This window comes from Chinchilla lanigera, unplaced genomic scaffold (genome assembly GCF_000276665.1).
Source record: "Chinchilla lanigera isolate Chin_1 unplaced genomic scaffold, ChiLan1.0 scaffold00082, whole genome shotgun sequence".
NCBI lineage: Eukaryota > Metazoa > Chordata > Mammalia > Rodentia > Chinchillidae > Chinchilla > Chinchilla lanigera.
In genome coordinates, this window is record NW_004955483.1 from 2,630,969 (window position 1) to 2,650,809 (window position 19,841).

The 19,841-nt window shown below is 38.7% G+C and overlaps 1 protein-coding gene across 3 annotated transcripts in view; it reads left to right on the forward strand.

The window, feature by feature from the left end:
* Dcdc2 (doublecortin domain containing 2) overlaps positions 1–19,841 on the forward strand; it is a 175,810-nt gene that overhangs the window by 22,906 nt on the left and 133,063 nt on the right. The window lies entirely within an intron of this gene.

Here is a 19,841-nt window from a genome sequence, read left to right on the forward strand (position 1 = left end):
GACTGTTGGCCAAGCTAGAGGTGGAGTTCTGTTGGCTGAGCTACAGGGAGCTAATGAAGTGGGCATCTGCTCTGTGACTTCTCTGTGTGGTGAGGGGACCTGTTACTCCAAGAGTCATAATGCAGAAATCATACTTAATAAAAAAACACATTCAGATGCTAGAAAGCTAAAACATGGCAAATGCACACTCTGATGGTACAACGCATCTTTGTTTTTGCAAAAATTGAAGCTACCATTTTTCATACTTCTGGAAATACAACCATCCTCTTTAGACAGAGGCAACCCCAAACCCAGTCTCTGTCTCTGTGTTTCTGACTTTGTCTCTGACTGTGCCTCTCCTCGGTCTGTCTGTTTGTCTGTCTGTCTGTGACCCACTCTCTCTGTTTCTGTCTCTCTGTCTCTGTCTGCCCCCATGTCCAGTACTGGAAATGTCCCTCATGCTGTCTCATTAATTACTTCATGCCTCCCCAATTAGAGTGAACTTGTTCTTTTTCTAGTTCTGCTGTTATTCTATTTCAGTATTTTAAGATCTATATATTAAATGCTAAATATAGTAATAGCAATAATGTTAATTTTTCATAGTTTGTTGGTATAAAGAGGGGGGGAAAGAATGTAACTGCAAAGACACAATATTCACTATACAGATGAAGTTACAAGAAAGGAAACGGTATTTCTACAGAGCACAGTGAAGATGGTATTCATCACCCCCTCTCCCACTAAGCATTCCTCTTCCCTTCACACCTTTCATTAGTACTTTACCTACTTTTTTTACTTGCAAGGTGAGCCAAGGTTTTGTTCCAGAGGGATGTGAGCGCTCATTACAGCTGGATTTTTTGTTTGTGGGGTTGGACAGTGGGATGAAGAGCTCAAGTATACCTGCTTCCACTCATCCTGCACTGCTCAGCCATCAAACAGTATCTGGCACACCAGTACAATGGTATTTAATGACTAGTATGCCACACTGCTTCTCTAACATTTGAAAATGGTTGTAGTTAGTTTTTGATTTAAATATCACTGTTTCTATGTGCTTTAAATTGTTTACTTTTTAAAAGTGAGGTATTCCAGTTATTAAGCTGGCACAGTGTTAGTTTCATTTATTATTTAATCCTTATTTTAAGGATTTTGTCCTCCTAATTGATATGAGACACATTTTCTTTTTCAGATGCAGGTACCTATCACCTGTTATTGAGCTTTAAAAATAAAGTGTTTCGTTATTAAGGCTGCATGATAAATTCCTCTGTAACTTAGTGTAGAGCAGCAGGGTATTTTGTTCATAGATCTTATGCTTAGGAATTCCAGGAAGGCACACAGAGATGTCTTTTCTCTGCATCTCAATGTCTGGAGTCTTCCTGGGAGCCTCAAGGCTGCACACCAGCTCATCTGATGGTGGTCTCACCAGTGGTGACTAATGTACTATCTGTGGGACCTCTGAGCCGCCTCTTCACCTGTCTTTTATGTGTGGTTTCTTTTTGTAGGCAAAATTAGGCTTCCTAGCTTTCACAGAACAGTGGTTAGGGGTGGACGAAGAGGAAAGAAAAAGTGATAGAGGAGAGAGGATTTGCCTGAATGTCATTGCTTCTGCTGCCTTCTGTCTATTCTTTCAGGCAGTCCCTGCAAAGTCTGTCCAGGTTCTCCAGAAGAGGAAATAGGTACCATCTCTTGAAGAGGAGCATCAAGATTGTAGAGCAGAATATGAACCAAAAGTAATACTATGGCTGTGTTTGGAAAATGCAGTCTACCACATGGGAGTTTGTCTTAGCATGGCACTTACATATGCAGCCACTGCGTGCCTTTGGGTGTGCATACATTCGATGCCCACCCTTCAAATTGCACACAAACTCTCTTCTTTTTCATTGCTGTTACTTTTTAGCTTCTGGAAATGAAGAACTGATTTTCCTTCTAATTACTTCCAGATTTAAGTGCACTTTAAAAAACCATTGTGTAACTTACTTATATTCCAGTCTCTCATTATTGGTTTTTTGGTTACTAAGGAAGCACCAATTTCTTTGGGAAACTTTTCCTGCATGGAATTGTCAATACAGGAAAAAGAACATGAAGGAGCCATTTAATTTGTTCTCCTGACATAGTTTGTCACCAGAACTGAATAGAAATACAATTGTGTATGTAGGATTTAATCTAATAAATATGAGCATTTGCATGCAGATAAACTAAAGGAAGTGACTTCATACAATTATAAGAAATATTTCAAAGCATTGAGATGTTTTTAAATAATTTAAATATTTGGATGTGTCCAAATTTATGTATTTAGATATAATGGAGAAAAGTTAATTCCAAATATAATTCTTTAATAACTTTTGTGTTTCATCCTTTTATGTCACGTTTCCATCATTTCTACTTGAGTTTTTTTCTTTTTTCATATCTTATGGTCAGAAAATTTGATATCTCCATCCCACCACCTCTTTTAATTCCTTGCAGACTCTGTGTGTCTATTTTCTTGGTTTATTCACCACTCTTCAAATGTCCTCTGTCATCCTTTGTTGTGCTTGTTAAACATGATTTTTAGAATTTCCAGCAATTGGCTTCTCAGTACATCCCTTTCTGGTGTGTTTTCAAATTTTTATTTTTAGAGTTAAAGTCCACTGGCTGAGGATATAGCTCAGTGGCGTAAGCACCTGCCTGGGAAGCACAAGGTCCTGAGTTCAATTTCCGGTACCAAAAAAAAAAAAAAACAAAAGAATTGTAAAGCTAAAGTCCATATATGTGATGTCATGACTAAATGTGGATTTCTTTGTCAAGTATGTACCTTGTTTATCCTTTTAATATTGTCTCTTGATAACATTTTTATCAATTTGTTAATTTTGTCACAATTACTCCAGATTTTATCAGCAATGATGTTTTAAAAAACTGACTTGGATTAATGATTAGAATAGAAGGAATTACATATCAAGGGGTCAGTTAGTGGGAAGATAAAATTAACTAAAAGTAGCACGATTTAATAAACAAATGGTTACTTAGTAAATGAATGAGTGAATGAATAAGTAACTCTAGAATATGGTGCAGGTCTGAAAGCTATATTTTAGTTCCTGAGTCCATAATAGATGTAGATAATGTTAGTGATTATAAAGTGAAAGATTAGGTTTAAAATATTACCATTTTGTGTTAATATACCATCTGATTAAAGGGAATAGAGTTTTCTGTAGCCAATTTTTGTAGTCTTATCTTGCTAAAAATGCAGCACTGGGGGTTTATTTATTTATTTTTTTTGTTTTTGTTTTTTTTGGTTTTTCTCCGGTACCGGGAACTGAATTCATGACCTTGCGCTTGCCAGGCAGGTGCTTTTGCCGCTGAGCTAAATCCCCAGCCCCCCCTTTTTTTTGTTTTTGTTTTTGTTTTTGTTTTTGGAAAATTTCTTTTTTTTAAAATTTATTTATTTATTTATTTTTTGGTTTTTCTCCGGTACTGGGAACCGAACTCACAACCTTGCGCTTGTCAGGCAGGCGCTTTTGCCACTGAGCTAAATCCCCAGCCCCTAGCACTGGGGGTTTATATAGAAGCAATATAAACCCTTTCTTATCTGAGTGGAAGATGTGCAAAAAAAGAATTCCCTAATAAACTAGCAAAAGTAGTTCCTATTTCCTTCAGATGATAAAGATGTATCAAAAATTTAAAAACCATTAAATTAAGCCTGAATTTAGATGAATTTCCTAACCTTTAATTTCTGGGCAGTGACTCCATGCATATTAAAGTACTGAGTGAGCAGAGAGTTGTGGGAATTACAGGTTACCAGAGGGAATTGTCTTGCTGCCTTCCAGTTAGACAGAAAAGATTTCAAAGAATGTGGGACATTTCAGTTGAATTCTTTTTAATTCAGTGTTCCTTTGCTTCCCAAATATTGTGTTTTCAGGTATATGCCCCAGGTGCTTTGCACTGTAATTCATTTTAAGAGTGAAAATTTCTGATTTCTAAGATTTGCAACTTAATTGTTTTGGGAGCACAGTTGGTCCCACCATTCTTGTAAGAGTTTATCACAGGACGGAAGTATGCAAGGACAGCAGGCCTCTTACTTAGACTGGATCCAGTCCCTAAGTCGCGGCTGTCTGCCCTCCAAACTCACTCTGTCCCTTGTGAGTGTGGGTTCTCATGCGCACTGTCATCTAGAAAGAGAGAGAACAGTGTCAAAAGGAGAAAAGGCATTACACCTTGGCAGAGGCAACTTACGACATAAAAACTTAAGTGTTCTTTGTAGTGGTCCATTTTAAAAGGCCAAGTTTTCAGATAGCTTTGGAGGCCAAATTCCTTCTTTTGAAGCTGGACAGAATGACTTTCGGGCAAGATTGCCCAACTGACACTGTTTACATACGGTAACCCTTTCCTTTGAGTTATTTTTCTGCTCCCCATGGGTGTGAAGATTGTGATTTATCTTTTGATGCATGTGCCAGGTGATAGAGTCTTTGGAACAGTCTGTCTAGAAGTTACATTTCGCCGGGGGTTGTTTGGTAGTTGGTAACCTGGAGACCTAATTGCAGCAACAAGCCATCCAAACACAGTTATTCTTCTGAGTGCTTGTGATGAAAGTAATACCAGGAGGGATGGCCGGGAACTGAGTAGATGGCCCTTGCAGACACAAATTGGCTTCTAGTTCATGGTGACTGCTAATTGGGGTGCAGTAATTCTGAAGCACATTTAGTAGATTTAAGACATAAATAATTCTGTGGTTCCCGGTAATGAGTTCATGGGAGACTTTACTGGGTTGAGACCAACAATGGATGAATTATTTTCACTTGAAAGGTAAAGTGGCTGACTTTTCCCCTCTGTATCCAAGAAAGTATAAGATACTTCCTCTCTTAAATGAGTATGTCTTCTCCCAGGGTTAGTTTATGTTATATAAGTACCAAATTTAAATAGAAAGGCACTGTGGAAATTTAAACACAAACAAGCTTGTTCCTTGCTGTCCCTGTCCTCTTTATTCATTCTTGTCTTCATTTTGTTCTTAGAAATAAATGCTGATAGAATAGAAAACAATGTGGGAAAGACCCAGTGTTTCATGGCACTGATTTTGTGTCATCTCATAGATGACTGGGGTTATTTGTATTGAATATAGTTAAAGTACAAAGCAAGTTAGGCCTCTTGCTACAAAATTTAGAGTAATCATGGAAAGAGGTGATTCCAATATGGTGTAGTAGAAGGAATCCCCCTCCACTCCTCAATGTGTTTGGAGCATCGGGGTGGCTAATGCTAAGCTGTTGCCCAAGTTGTCTGTCTGTCATTGTTGTTCCAAGTTGCCACCTTTCTTCCTTCCTTCCTTCCTTCCTTCCTTCCTTCCTTCCTTCATTCCTTCCTCCCTTCCTTCCTTCCATCATTCCTTCCCTCTCTCTCTTTATAATTTTTGGATTTTAAAGTGAAAGTGAGGATAGAAGTAAAATGCAGTGAGTTTTTTTCCTCTAAATTTTTAATAAATCTAAGTTGAGAAAAGATTTCATTGAATTTGTTTTTCTTCTTACTATTGATACTATGCTCAGAAAAACAATCAAATGATCAAGGCTTTCTGTGTAAGGGGATGAGGTCCAACATTCTCCTTCAGTTGTGTTGTTTCTGGCATTCTGTACATCTCCCTGCTTGCTGGACAACTGTATACACGTTGGATGAGTAAGCTTATTGAGCCTGAATATCTGTCTGAACTTAATTTTGTGCTTTTCTCAGCAGAGAATGCCCATCTATTTTTAACTGAATGTTTTAGCTTAGCATTGTATGGCATTGAAAGATGGCTTAACAGCGTGAATTTTGGGACCAGATAGGTCTGAGTAAAATCCTAATCTTGTTTCCTTTTTGGAGACCGGTAAAAAGCAGGGTCTATCTTAGAGCTATAGTTGTCTATTAAGTGAATATATATCACATGCCAGGTGCTTCCACGATTGGGGTGAAAAATGAGAAATATGTGGGGCCTCCTTTCCGGATCTTATTGTCCAGCAAAACGACAAAGATGCATGAAAATAGTAGTGGGGAGATGTGGTTAGTGTAGCTGGTGTCTCAGCACATTGTTAACACGCATGCCAAAGGAATGTAACTATGTAGTATGGCATGAGATGGAAACCAGGGAAAGGACACTGGAGACATGAGCTGGATTTTAAAAAACCAGCAGTTCAGTAGACATTGACAGTAGGTTAAGGAGGCACACATAAGGACATCAAAAGATAAAATTCTATAGTTATATTTGTTACTAGACTGGTCAGTACACCCCAGAGATATGACTGGTACTGGGCCTAGCTTAGACCCTCAAACTTGGCAGATATGGGGTTTGGCTATACAAGGTCTCCAAAGCAGTGATTCTTAACTCAATCTATTCAAGTCACACAGACTTTTCTTCTGCCCAAAGATATGTGGATACTTGTATGGCCTCAGCTGAATTCAGAAGCATTGCATATCAGATGTTTAAAGCACAGCAAGTTAGATATCCTTTATAGTGTCCTTTAATCATCTAAGCCTTTTATTCCCTGGAGACCTAATAACAGTACAGGCAGATCTACACAGGGGAATCCAGTTGAAAATCCTCTGTTGTCTATAACTTGCCTCCAGTAGGCAAGGGATTTAGAATTGCTCTGTGACTAGAGCAAGAGTTCATGCGGAGATGAAAGAGATCTGTGCTCTTACAGAAAGTGTCCCTTTTTGGTTCTTGAACAAAGAACATGTATCAGACATCTTTCAACAAACGCGGTATTTTTGCTAGTTGTCAGGGAATTCATACTTCACTCAGAAGGCAGTCAATCCTTTCTTCTTTTGGGAATGAAAGAACATTAATCTAGAGCTTATTCCCTTACACCTGCTATCTTTGCCATCTTTTGAAGAGAACAAATAGATACATACATCAAACAATATATAATTAGCAAAGGTTAATAAATGCAAGGGGAAACACATTCTCAAGGGTTTTAGAAAATTCTTTTATTTAAAGAGGGTTCACGTTTTAATTTTTTTATTTTAAAGAAAGTAATAAATGAGAAACAAACACACAAAGAAAGAACAGTAGCCGCTTACCAGTATCACAAACATAAACAAATCAAAGCAAGAACATTCAAAGTGATACAGGGTCTCAGGATGAAATAATCCGAATCAACAGTGGTTGTTACATTACATATCGCTATCCTCAACTACACTGCTCAGTTTACCAGATGTAAGAATGAAAGATTGCTCAAACCATTGTAGGGAATAAGAAAATAATTCTTCGATAAAGCAGTAGACTAGACAAGGTGGTAGGAGTTCACCACTGTAATTCCATTGCACATTGTTATCTTCAAATCAGTTGCTCGGACCACCAGACACAAGCATGCAAAGTCGATCAGAACATAAAAAATTGTAAGCATTAACTGTTCATTTCAATAAATCATCAGATATCAGCAATACAGTTATGGCAGCTATTCATATATGTATTTATATTTTGCGTTCCTTCTGTCTTTTTTCTTCTTTCCCTCATGTACAATAGATGATAGGAAAGAGAAAGAAATTGCTCATAGGGAGGAATGACTGGGATGACAGTGTTCATTTTTAAAAGAAGTGACATCCCATAACTTCATTGTGGGTTTGTCATGTAAGAGATTGACTAAAGGTGATTGCTGTATTAAGAATTCATTATATATGTGAAATTCATATACACCACATGTGACCAGTTGCCAAAGACAGTACAGAAATTAGAAGAAATTGGTTTCAAATAAGCAGCATTAACAAAGTATCAGTAGGAATTAAAAATAAATGCTTATGCAGGGTAAGAAGATCTGAGGGATCATAGAAATGTCCTCAGCTGTGACTTGGCTATGACCACAGGATCTGGGATAACCTGCATTTCCTTATAATTCAGCTCAGTTCAACTCTTCTATCACCTACTGTCCAGTAAAATGTGAACTCTGACAGCTAGGCTGACTTGCTCATGACCATGCACAGGTCTCCTTAGATGTCTGCTCTTTCTTTTTTTTTTTTGTACCAGAAATTGAACTCAGGACCTTGCACTTGCAGGCGGGCGCTTGTGCCGCTGAGCTTTATCCCCGGCCCAGATGTCTGCTCTTTCTGCCTGCGGTGGGCCAGGTCCTTGGTTGTGCTGAAGGAATGAGAATACGCTGAAACGGTCTCAGGGAACAGAGTGAACCACCTGCCTGGGGAGAAGTAGAGTAGGCAACACACACCAGCACCAGAAAACAGCTTGGTATGGGATAAGTGAGAAGGTCAGGGAAACTTCCTTATAGGTTCTTGGTTTTAAATTGTATGGATGCTAATGTTTTTCCTGCTAACTAGATAAACTAGCTTCATTCCCATACCTGTTCTCTTTATGGTTAAAGTATACATAAGCTAGTTCTTCAGAACCTTCATGTGAGTTTTGATCTTATGGATCATGTATAGTGAACTTTAAAGATCTGACCAATTTTCTCCTCTCCCAGGAGCTATGAGGAGATGTGTACCCCTGTTCGTTGGTGTGTTCTAAAAATGAAACCTTATTTTAATGTTAACTTGAGTCAAAAAGCGAGATGGTAAATCTGCTAGTAAAGTGAAAAGGTCTAATTTCATGAATTTTCATTGTAGCTGGCTCTTAGATTAGCTAGTACTTTGATCATCCATGGGCTTTCTTTATTCCATTAACAAGCAAAATTGTATAAGTGTGTCTACTTAAAAAATTCTAACTATGCATCAGGTGCATGTGTGACATTTATTACCTCAATTTGTTCATTTGTTCGTTCCTTCCCTCCTTCCTTCTTTCCTTCCTTCCTTCCTTTCTCTTCATTTTGGAACTTTATGTAAAACTTGATCAATAATTTTAATTCAATATTCTTATATATTATAGTAGCAAAGAAAAATTATAGTACATTGTGACTGGGATTCAGTACCAGGGGGAAGGGTACCGAAGCCTGAAATAATAGCAAATAAATGTAGAGGTAGTAAAAATAGGGAGATTGTGAGATTGAAAACCGGCTTTGTAATTTATTTATAAACCAGCGATAAGGGAAAAGAAAGCTGACTCACTTTCCACTTACATGTGTAATGTTTGGTTTTTGGAACCAGGCCTTGCCACTGTACTAAGGAATAAACCTTGGTATTTAGGCTGAGATAGGTGTGTGATGATGGAGAGAAGACAGAGTGAGAACAATGTTCTAGTTTTTTTTGTTTTGTTTTATTAAAAAAATAATAAGATCTACTACCTGCTAAAGGTATCTTGGAATTACAGAAAATTTTATGGAGCACTTTTATTGGAAACTTCTGAATTAAGAATATGGTGCTACTGTAATTGAAACCTTAGATTCTTCTTTGAGGAGCAACTTCAAAGAATTGGGGTTACCAAGAGTTCCCTGTGATGTGCTCAGGGGATTTAAAATGATGAGGGACATCTGTTCTCTCAGAGTAGAGGACAGAATCCGGAATTTCTTTGTTGGCAGGAGTTCCTCTTCCAAGGGGGCAGTTCATTGGGGTCTCCAGCTGTCAGATCCCTCCACAGAGAATAATAATTTGCATTCCATGCTGGTTTTCTTGCACTGTGAGTTCTTTATGACTTGCTTATTTACTGTAATGTAAAAACTGCTCATGGTGTAATGGGGATCTCAAGTGAATGCATTTAGTGGGGAAAAATATGGGCAGGTGGGTGTTTTACTCCTTCAGTCCTGCGTAGAGGCTTTGAGTTTGGACCACAAGGCTCCAGAGATTGTAGTTTTGGATTATTTTAAAAGGTGATGTTTCTTTCTGGGCCCTGATTCCAAGGGTTTTGCAGCCATGGGCCTGTGAATGTAAGTTTCGCACAGCCTGCCTTAGTTATGTCTGACGTGAGGTCCTTTTTTCTACTTCCTGTGTTGTCTTTGATGTAGTTAAAATATTTTTGATATCAAAGTGCTATTGCTCTTTAATGAGCTGTGATCACCCAAACAATTAAAGTAGAGAAAAAAGAGAAACATGAAAAAAAAATGTGGAGGGCAAAGAGGAAACAGACTGATTTTTTTTGCCTAACAAATATTGACAGGTGAGACATAAAATAGCATAATTTTTCTTTCCTTGCAAGTCTTACTGGACCAAATAAAAATTTTATTTCTGTGCATTTTCTTTAAAAGAATTGCTCCTGCTCATTTTCTGTCCTTAGGAGAAGATGTTCCAATCGGGTAGGCTGGAGATCAGCTACAGAGATCATCTATTATGTAAGGAGATGGTCACTGCACCCTTGAGAGTCTTGAACTTATTTTTGAGGGTTTTTTTTTTTACTCTTTTAATTGAAAAAAAAAGGGGCTGGGGATTTAGCTCAGCGGCAAAAGCGCCTGCTTGGCAAGCGCAAGGTCGTGAGTTCGGTTCCCGGTACCGGAGAAAAAACCAAAAAAAAAAAAAGAAAAAAAAAAGAAAAAAAAAATCTCACTGAACCTTGAACATTCTTCTTTCTGCACATCATGTGATTTGACCTCCTGGACAGTGCAGTTTTGATGTGGAGGTGAGGTTTTTTGACCTAGTTCTACCCTTCAGAAATGCAAATATTTTCTCAATTAAGCTAGGCTCACTGGCTAACAGCAGACCATTGTTTCTTATTGTTCTGAGCTAATAAGCTTGGTATGTGAAAAGAGACCCCCTGCCTTTGCATGTTAGTGACAAAAACCCGTGACTGATCCTCAGGAGATAACCAAGATTTCTTCTCTGCTTTAGTGAAGCAAGAAACAATTAATTTTGTGTAAATATAGCTTGAGTATTTTTTTTCTTCTTTTCAGTTTGTCTGATGGCTTAACAAAGCTATAGGGGGTCAAATTTCTTGGAAACTAAACCAAAACTCAGATGTAATCAGAGGACAAGAGTGCTTAAGTTTAGTTACCAACAGAAGTTGCTTGTTGCTTGTCTCAGGAGGTAGTTTTATGACATCAGAATGTAGAACTGTGTTTGATTATTAGGAGCTGATGGGGCAAGGGAGCTGAAGACGAGGAGAAGCCTCTCATCCAGGTAGACCTTTACATCAAGGGGTTTTAAACATTACATTTGCTGTAGTTTTTATTTTGGAATAATTTGACAAAAAAACTTCCAAACTGTATAAAAATTTTTGGTGTACTTGATATCACTTCAGCTTCTGCTGTTCATGTTCTATATGGTCACACTGTTACTACTGAAGCTGTCACCAGATGGGATCCCAGCAGGACCCCCAAAGAGGAGATGGGGTCCTTCCCACACAAAGTTAGTCTGTCAGCTCTCGCAAAAAACATTTCAGGACCCATCCATGAGAGGTCTTGGAAGATTTATTAGGTAGACTTAGAAAGTGGGAGAAGTCAGGGAGGGGGCTTTAACCTGAGCAGCTGAAGGGGACACAGTTCTGATGAGGGGGTCAGATTGGCCTGTTCATAAAGGAACCAGGCTACCCCCTCCTGGATTAGCTGAGATGGGCCAGGGTCTGGCTGATCATTATCTCAGCTCTGCTTTGCAAGACTGCTCCAGGAGAAGCCTTTGTTTAGCTTGCGGGGAACTGAGTCTGTAAGTCTATTTGTGTCCTCGGTCTTGAAGGAGGATGAGGTACGTTATGAAAATTTAGGGCTAATGAACTCTTTTACCAACTTTTAGGCAGCTACTCCTTAAATGGCAGCTACTCCTTAAATGGCTAACATAGCTGTATGCAGAGCTGAGAGGGGATTTGAACCAGGTTTTACAAAATGAAAGCCAAGCTTTTTCCTGCTTTTAGTTACGTTTCAGGCATCTATACATTCAAGCAAAAAGCCTTTTCCTCCCCCTCCCCTCCCCATTCTATTCTTCAAGTAAAAAAAAAGGACTGCTTTTAAGTCCATGACTGCCTCAGAAGAAAACACAAATCATAACTTATGAGTAACAGGTTAAGGGTCTAAGAATTTACCCTCTGTCCCTGTGGTAATCCCTGTGTCAAAACTGGGAAATTAAAACTGATGTCACCAGTCAGGCTTGGTGGTGCATGCCTATCACCAGCATTCTGGAGGCTGAAGCAGAAGGATTGCTATAAGTTTAAGGCTAGCCTTGGCTACACACTGAGTTCAAGGTGAGCCTGAACTACATAGTAAGAGCCTGTCTCACAAACAAACAAACCAAAATAGAACCCAAAAATAGATAAATAAAATTGATCCCATCATCTAATCTGCAGGTCTTTTAGAATTTTGTTAATTTTCCCGCTAATACCCATTTTCTGGTCCAGAATGTCATGTTTTATTTAGTTGTCATGTCTCCTTTGCTCCCACGACCTATGAGTATTCCTCAGTCTTTCATGACCTTGGCAATTTTGAAGGTCAGCTACTTTGTAGACTGCTCTTTTCTTGGATTTTTAGGTTTCTAGTGATCTGGATGAGATTATCCATTGTGGGGACAAGGAAGCCAGGCAATGATGTTGAGCCCTATTTATTGCATTGTTTCAGAGGTGCCATTGGGGAACTAGAATTAAAAAACAGATATCTCTCCAATCCAGAAATTCTCTCTACAAAGGCAGTAGAAAATGAAAATGCTTTTGTTATTGAGCAGCATGAAGCAAAATTCGGTGCCTGTCAGATAATCTCTTAAGGGATGAAAAAGACAGAAAGAAATGTATGTAGCCAAGCAAATGCAGTCCATGTCATCCATGTTCTCAAGATAACCAACAACTAGACCTTAAGCAAGAGATTTTGACAGCAGATAATTTTCCTCATTTTACCTGACCACTGAGGTGACCCTATGTATTAGTGAATTGGCCTTATCAAGAGAAACAAGCTTCTCATATCTTTATGGCAGGGATTTTTGCACTTTTGGGCTGGACACTCTCCCAGTTAGGCTCCTAGCCTCCCAGAGTTAGGATGTTACTCTCCCACAGAGCCTGGGAGCAGAGGTGCAGCCTCCCCTGCTCTTCACTTCAGGGGCCTGGGAAGCCCTCCAGGAAAACATTCCTGGTCATAAAGGCCCCCAAAGGCCCAGCTAGTGTTCTAACTGATTATATACACTTCAGAAAGAGGGGAATGTTTATGGTTTCTAGTTTTCTAAAGTAAATGTTCTGAGGCAAAGGGGAGGAGGGAAATCTTTCCAATAAGTAGAATTAAACCTCTTTAGGTTTTAGTTGTCCTTACAGGGCTCAGTGTGTATGTATGTCCTTTCCTGATGGTGTTAACTTTAGTACCTGGGCTAGGTCATGTTATGCAGGTTTCTCTACTATAAAGTTACTTTTATGAATTCATAATGTCATGGAGAGAGACTTTGAGACTATGCAAATGTGCTCTTCCTCCTTATTCAGGGTTTAACCCACAAAATGCGGCACTCACCAGTGGTTCTTGCTTGCAGCAACGTTTACTATAGTGTTTGCCTATGATAATTTCCTATTTTCATTACTCCTTCTATGTATACTGTGTTGATTGCAGTTCTGCTGTAAAGAAGAGTTGTCATCACATGTGTTTTCTCATTTATTTTTTTCAATATGGATCATAGGTATTCGTTTTAGGAGTTAAAATCCAATAGTATCATTGTTCATTTTGTTGGTTAAATTATCCCTGCCATGGCCATTGGAGACTTCTTCAGGCTGACTTTGGAACCCTTCTGATGTGGCCTCACATTTTGTGAGCCTTTTACTACCTTCCAGTACTGGGAGATGTTCCAGGATTATTGTATATTTTTCCTTTTCTGGCCCTGGACTCAATTGTTTTTCGCTGGAGTCTGGTTCCTTTTATTGTACGTAGAAACTAAGATAGGGGAATAGGGGTGCCACTGAGGTGTCATGTAAGCCCTCTCACTAGACAGAGATGGAAAATACATGTAAGTACACAAATGCATGTATATACTCATCTGCATTTATTTCTGTGTTTATCCTTTGTATACGTACAACTATGAGATATGACTGAAAAATACAGTGAATATTTAAATTTTAGAATATTTTCTTACAGTAGAATACACATTGCCACAAATCCCCTTCAAAGTGTCCTCCTTCACTTTGTTGTTTTTTTTTTTTTTTCCTCCGGTACCAGGAACCGAACTCACGACCTTGCGCTTGCCAGGCAGGCGTTTTTGCCGCTGAGCTAAATCCCCAGCCCCCCTCCTTCACTTTGAATACACTTATTCCATCATTTTTGCCTCTTTCTGAAGCAGTTCCAGAAGTCCTCTATTCTGTCTTTGTGAGGTATGATCAAAAATGTAGTGAATGCATCTGCTGAATGACACCCAGGGGAAAGGTAGGCTCATAAAAACATTACGCTGTGTGCTCATCCATGTTGTTCACCAGATCTGGAACTATGAAACCTTGGGCTCTTCTCCAAAGTCAAGGTGGTCATGAAAGGTAAAACTTTTGAATCAGTTCAGATGCTGAGGTAGCTCTGACAGTGTATCTAAGGAAAGACTTCCGGAAGTGCTTCAGAAAGTGGCAAGAATGATGAGATAAATGTTTTCCAAGCAAGGAGTAGTAGTTTCAGAGGGAATTAATGGCAATGTGTTTTTTACTGTAATAAATATTAAAAGTTTTTTAAACATTCATTGTAATTTTTGGTCACACAGTATATATTCAAAGTGAAGTTCATGAAATGGAGTTGTTGGGCCAAAAAATAAGAGAACATGTAGTTTTGTTAGCTATTGTCAAGTTCCTTTATGGAAGTTTCATACAAATTTACATTCCTGACACCAGTGCGAGAGCATGCCTGTCTCTATAGCCTTGAAAACAAAATATGGTGCCATGTTTTATTTTTACCTTCTGGTAGGTAAAAGAGGTGTCTCTTTTTTATTTTAATTTGCATTTCTCTAATTATTGGCTTGAACATTTTTCATGTGTTGAAGGGTAATTTGTAGATTTTAAAAAATCAAATTGCTTATTCATGTGTTTTCCCTATTTTTGTCTCAGGACCTTGGTCCATTGTCCCTCAGTATTTAAGGATTCCTTTTACATTAAGGGTACCAGTGCCTTACTGGTGGGATATGTTACAAATATTTTCTGCTACTTTGCCAGCTGTCTTTTGACTTTGCCTACACTTTTTTTGGTTATGTAGAAATGATTTTTTCAAAAAAATTATGTAACCTGGTTTATCATACTTCTTGCTTCTGGATTTGGAATCATAGTTAGACAACTCTCTGCATATCAAGATTAAAAAGGGTCTTGCCTATATTTTTTCACCCATATTTTTTTTTAGTCCTTGTATAGTTTCATTATTTATTTATTTATTTATTTGTTATCGGGAATCAAACTCAGGACTTTGTGCTTGCCAGGCATGCACTGTACCACTGAGCTATATCCCCGTCCCCTAATCTTTTATGTTTATAGCATCATTTTATTTGGAGTTTATTCTGTGGTATGAGGTATGGGTTGAATTTTATCCTTTACCAAAGATACCTAGGCCACCTAGGTATCCCGGTATCATTTATTCAGTGTCCATCTTTTTCCTGTACTGAATTTCCATATGGACTTACCTTGTCTATTTCTGGGCTTTTTATTCTATCCTTATTTCTCTTATTTCCTTGTTTGTCTTATTTCTCTGTGTATGAACAAGTATTATCCTACTAAAATCAATTTTTTAAATCTATAGTTCAAAAATTATCAACATAGTTTGCAACAAGTACAACTTTTTAACTTTTGCTTTTTTGAGGCAGGGTCTCACTACATCGTTTAGGCTGGCCTAAACTCATTGTGTGACCCAGGCAGATCTCAAACTCACAGCAATTTTGTTTCCTCAAACTTCTGAGTGCTGGGATCACAGGTGTGCACCACCATACTTGGCTGACAAGTAAAACTTTTTAAAAATGAAAACTATATTTTTCCTAAGTCCATCATTCAGCTGGATTTCATTTTTGTGAAGTCTTTCCCCATTTTTCTCTATAGATGTGCATATGTATCTATAAATGTGTATGTATATATGTATGTATAATGTATGATGTTTTTATCTTAGGAAAGTAACTTACTTTTATGAAGTCATTTTATATATAAATGTGTTTCTATATGTACATATAGAGCTGTAATCATATGTATTTTATACAACATTTTTCTTTTCCACTTTCATGCATTTTATTATTTTTCATGTTCATATCTTTCACATTTGCATAGTCTGTCATCGTTTTTGATAGCAACATATACTGTCTTCTTGAGCTGATGAGGTACATTGCTTCATACAATTACATTGAGATGATTCCCATTGGTTTTGTGTTGTAATATTCCAGTCAACATCTTTAGATATTTGGCATTTTTCTACTTCTGAATTATCCAGACAAGTCAGAGAGAAATCTAGTGTCAAAAGGAATACCACATTTATGCTTAAGAATCCATTCCATTGCATTGAAAAACTTAAAATATTACCGGTAAGGTGCTTTTGTCTCACAGTACTTGGCATTGGATATGTGGTTTTGGAATAATCAAAGAGTGTATAAAGTTCAGATTTCTTAAAGTTTCCCGAATTTGGTAGTATTTTGGCATTTGTTTATTACTTGTTTGTCTCAGTCTTTCTCCCGAAAGCAATCAGTGCAGCCGAGCCTTCCCGCGCGGCTTCGGAGCATTGCATTCTCTTGGTTACCTCTCAGTTCCCCGTCTGCTTTTCTCTGGGCTCCTCTAGAATGTCTGCATGGATGGCTTCTCTATGGAAGCCACATAGGCATTTCTGATGTGCCGTTCAGAACTCTGGATTTCTTAGCCAGAGCCAATTTTCCCCTTCACCTTAGGAGATACAACCCTATCTACCAGACTTCAAGCTGTCTTTCCCTTACTTGTCTAGCACATTCTAATTCCTACCTCAAATACACATCTTGAATCTACCCAATTTTCTCTTTCTATCATCCCCCCGGAAAAGCCACCACCACCATCTCTTACTTGAATAGCTGAACACTTTCTTTTTTGTCTCGTTTCCACTTCTGCTTTCTCCTGTCTTCTCCACATAGGAGTCAGAGTGATCACCATTAAACTCTGCGGTGCAGTCTAATTGCACCTTGGCTGATGTCTAGCTTTCTGACCATGGTGTGTGAGGACACTCATGTTCCCAGCAGCTGTCCTCGCCTCCCCCGACCACAATCCACCACCCCAGTATCCTTTCTGCATTTCAGATGGACTCAGATTTCTTCAGAGGTTTAGCACATCTCTGTATTACTCATGATTGGCTTATGTTCTTCAGAGTGCTTTTCATAATTAGTGACTGTGTATTTGGTGTCTGCTTTCTCATTTTTTCTCTGACATCGATCCCCTCTATTCTGTGGGCTTCATTATGGTGGGAACCTTGACTACTGTGTTCACCAGTGAATACTCAACACTTCGTCCACAGCCTGACTTAGATAACTGATGTACGTCATTGAATGAGTGAATTCTCCACGTTGAAATGAAGTGAACTTTGAGGTGTTTGGAGGGCTTTACTACAGACAGTTTCTGATTTCAGAATGTGGGTATCTCCTAGGGCCTACCTCTTCCTTTGGATGAGGAGGAGTGTGGTGGCTGGAGGCTGGTGTAGGTGACTTAATTCTGGGGAGATTCCTGCAGACACAGTCCTTTGCTGAGCAGTGATGGAGCCATGCATTTTTGGTACTATTCATGAGCTGGTTATTTGAAAAAAGCACAGACTGGTGAATCATTTTCCACTCTGAAAGTGTGTTTCTGGAAATTGAAGTATATTTTGCATGTACTTTGATCAGAGAAGTACAGTTACTATATAAAAACAGGAAAAGGAGATATTAATTGCTGAGGCTGGATTGAGTGGAAAACATACTTAAAGTTCTTAGTTCTATTCTAAGAAAATATACTTGCCCCAATTTTGGTTAAAGGCAGAACACCATGAGTTAGAGGCACGTAAGTTGGTTTGTGAACAGTATACACTACTGTAACCACCAAAGGGAGAGCCTTCAGCCTTTTAGAAACATTGATTCATATCTACTCAAATTTAATTTATACCACATTTGCTTTGTGAGATATATGGTCACAGATGAAGGATCTAGTGAGCAGTTGAAACTCAAGCTTAGAGATGATTGTAGGAAGAAAACTCAATTGATCTAGTGTTTACTCTGTCTCAGTCTCTTTCTATCTATCTCTATTTTTAGATCATTTTTCTAACAGTTATGAGAAGATATTTACATGGGATCCCTCTTGGTATAGATGGAGGTTTATTGCACATGCCAGAGATTTTTGTTGACTTAGTTAGGCAAGTCATATTTTTCATAGCTTAGTTTCAAAGACCTTAACTTTTAATCAAGACAGCTTATATTTTAGTGATCCCTTGGTAGTTCTGACCATGAAGAGAGTTCAGAGGTTATGGAAATACAGCAGTAACCTCCGCTAGCTGTCTCTGGTGTCTCACAGGTAGGTGAAGAGACTCTGCAAGCAGCTCCGGAGTGAGAATCCTAGGGCTTGAAGTGACTCTTGCAGGGCCCCAGAATAATGTTTTCTGTTACTGTATTCATCCTTTAATCCTCTCCTGCCCTCTTGTGTCCTCCCCATAACCCCAGGTAGAGTGGATACCCAGGCTGTCTTCTTTGCGTGGTGAATCCTCAGTGTGGAGCTCTCAAAGCCAGGGCATCACAGGGGAGAACCAGCATTTGCTGAAGATGGTGTTTCTCCCCCAGTGTGTGTGAACGGCTTGCCCAGTGCTAGCGCTGTGGGCATATTGCCCAGTGGGCATCCCGGGGCTGAGGAGTTGTGGGCGGAACAGGGGATGTGCCACGCTGTGTCACATGCTCTTAGCAAGCTGTTTTCTGTTCCCAGTGGAAATTTTACAGTCCACTGCCTGAATGGGTTTGGTGACCAAGCTCCTGTTTGGGAAAACAAATGAAAAAATGAAAATGGTGAAATCACAAGTATAGAGTAATAAGCTAAGAAGTAATACAAAAGGAAACACACACAATCCAAAACCATCGCCTCCTTTCCCCCCAGTGCTTGGTTAGTGGCAGTTCCAGTAACTTCTGAGAGTTCTTCTGGGTTAATCAGTTATTTTTTAACTTTATGGGGGTCATGGTATTCCCTGCAGCACCGCATTAGGGAAGCCCATACGCACTAACTTAAGAATGCCTTAACAAGAGTGCAAGTATGGTTTAGTTTCCCTACAAGGTAAAGTACTCATTGGCATTAATTACATTTAGAATGAAGTTAATGAACCTTAGGTTTAGCATCACATATTTAAAATGCTTAGGATGATTTGACCTTTCAAAATATTCCATAAATCATAATAAAGAGAAAATTGAACCACAATGTCAATAGCTTAACATTTTGTGGTGTATTGGGTAACTGATTTAATGAATCAAAATTTGCTGAAAATACTCAGCTATATGAATATTTATATAGTATATATTTACAGTTAGGAATTTTCTGAGGACTATATTATGTTTGATGGGTATCTTATCTTTTGGGTTACTTTTAGGCTAAAAAGAAACCTTTTACCTTGCTATGTTTTGAGTGGCCATATAACTTGTTAGTTTGTTTTGAATTACCTTCCTGCTTCAATGAAGGGAGACATTCTCCTGGACAATAGTTCAAAGGGTAAATCTGTTAACCAATGCTATAATATCCACCATTGGCAGGAAAATAACCCTCTGAAGAAGAGATGGGCATCCACCCTTGACAGATGAGTCCTGGCCCTTCTTCTGGGAATTAGTGGCTGGATGGGTGCAACACTGCAGGCACCAGCGCAGGACCCAGGCGGAGAGCTGTTTCATCAGCTCCTAGAAACTAATTGGGCTCTTTTGGGAATGTTCTAAACAGCCTGGTCATTATAATTAGAAACATCGTTTATAACGAACTGAAGTTAGAATGGTTGGCATGAAAGATCATTATTACATAAGAATGCTAATGAAAATATTCTTTCCACAATATTTCAGTGGCTGGCCTGATTTTGTTACCATGTCTGAGATTTGGTATTTCTAGAAGTTGTTGAGGTAAAAAATTTTCCTTCCTTCTTTGCTTCCTTCCTTCCTTCCTTCCTTCCTTCCTTCCTTCCTTCCTTCCTTCCTTCCTTCCTTCCTTCTTTCCTTCCTTC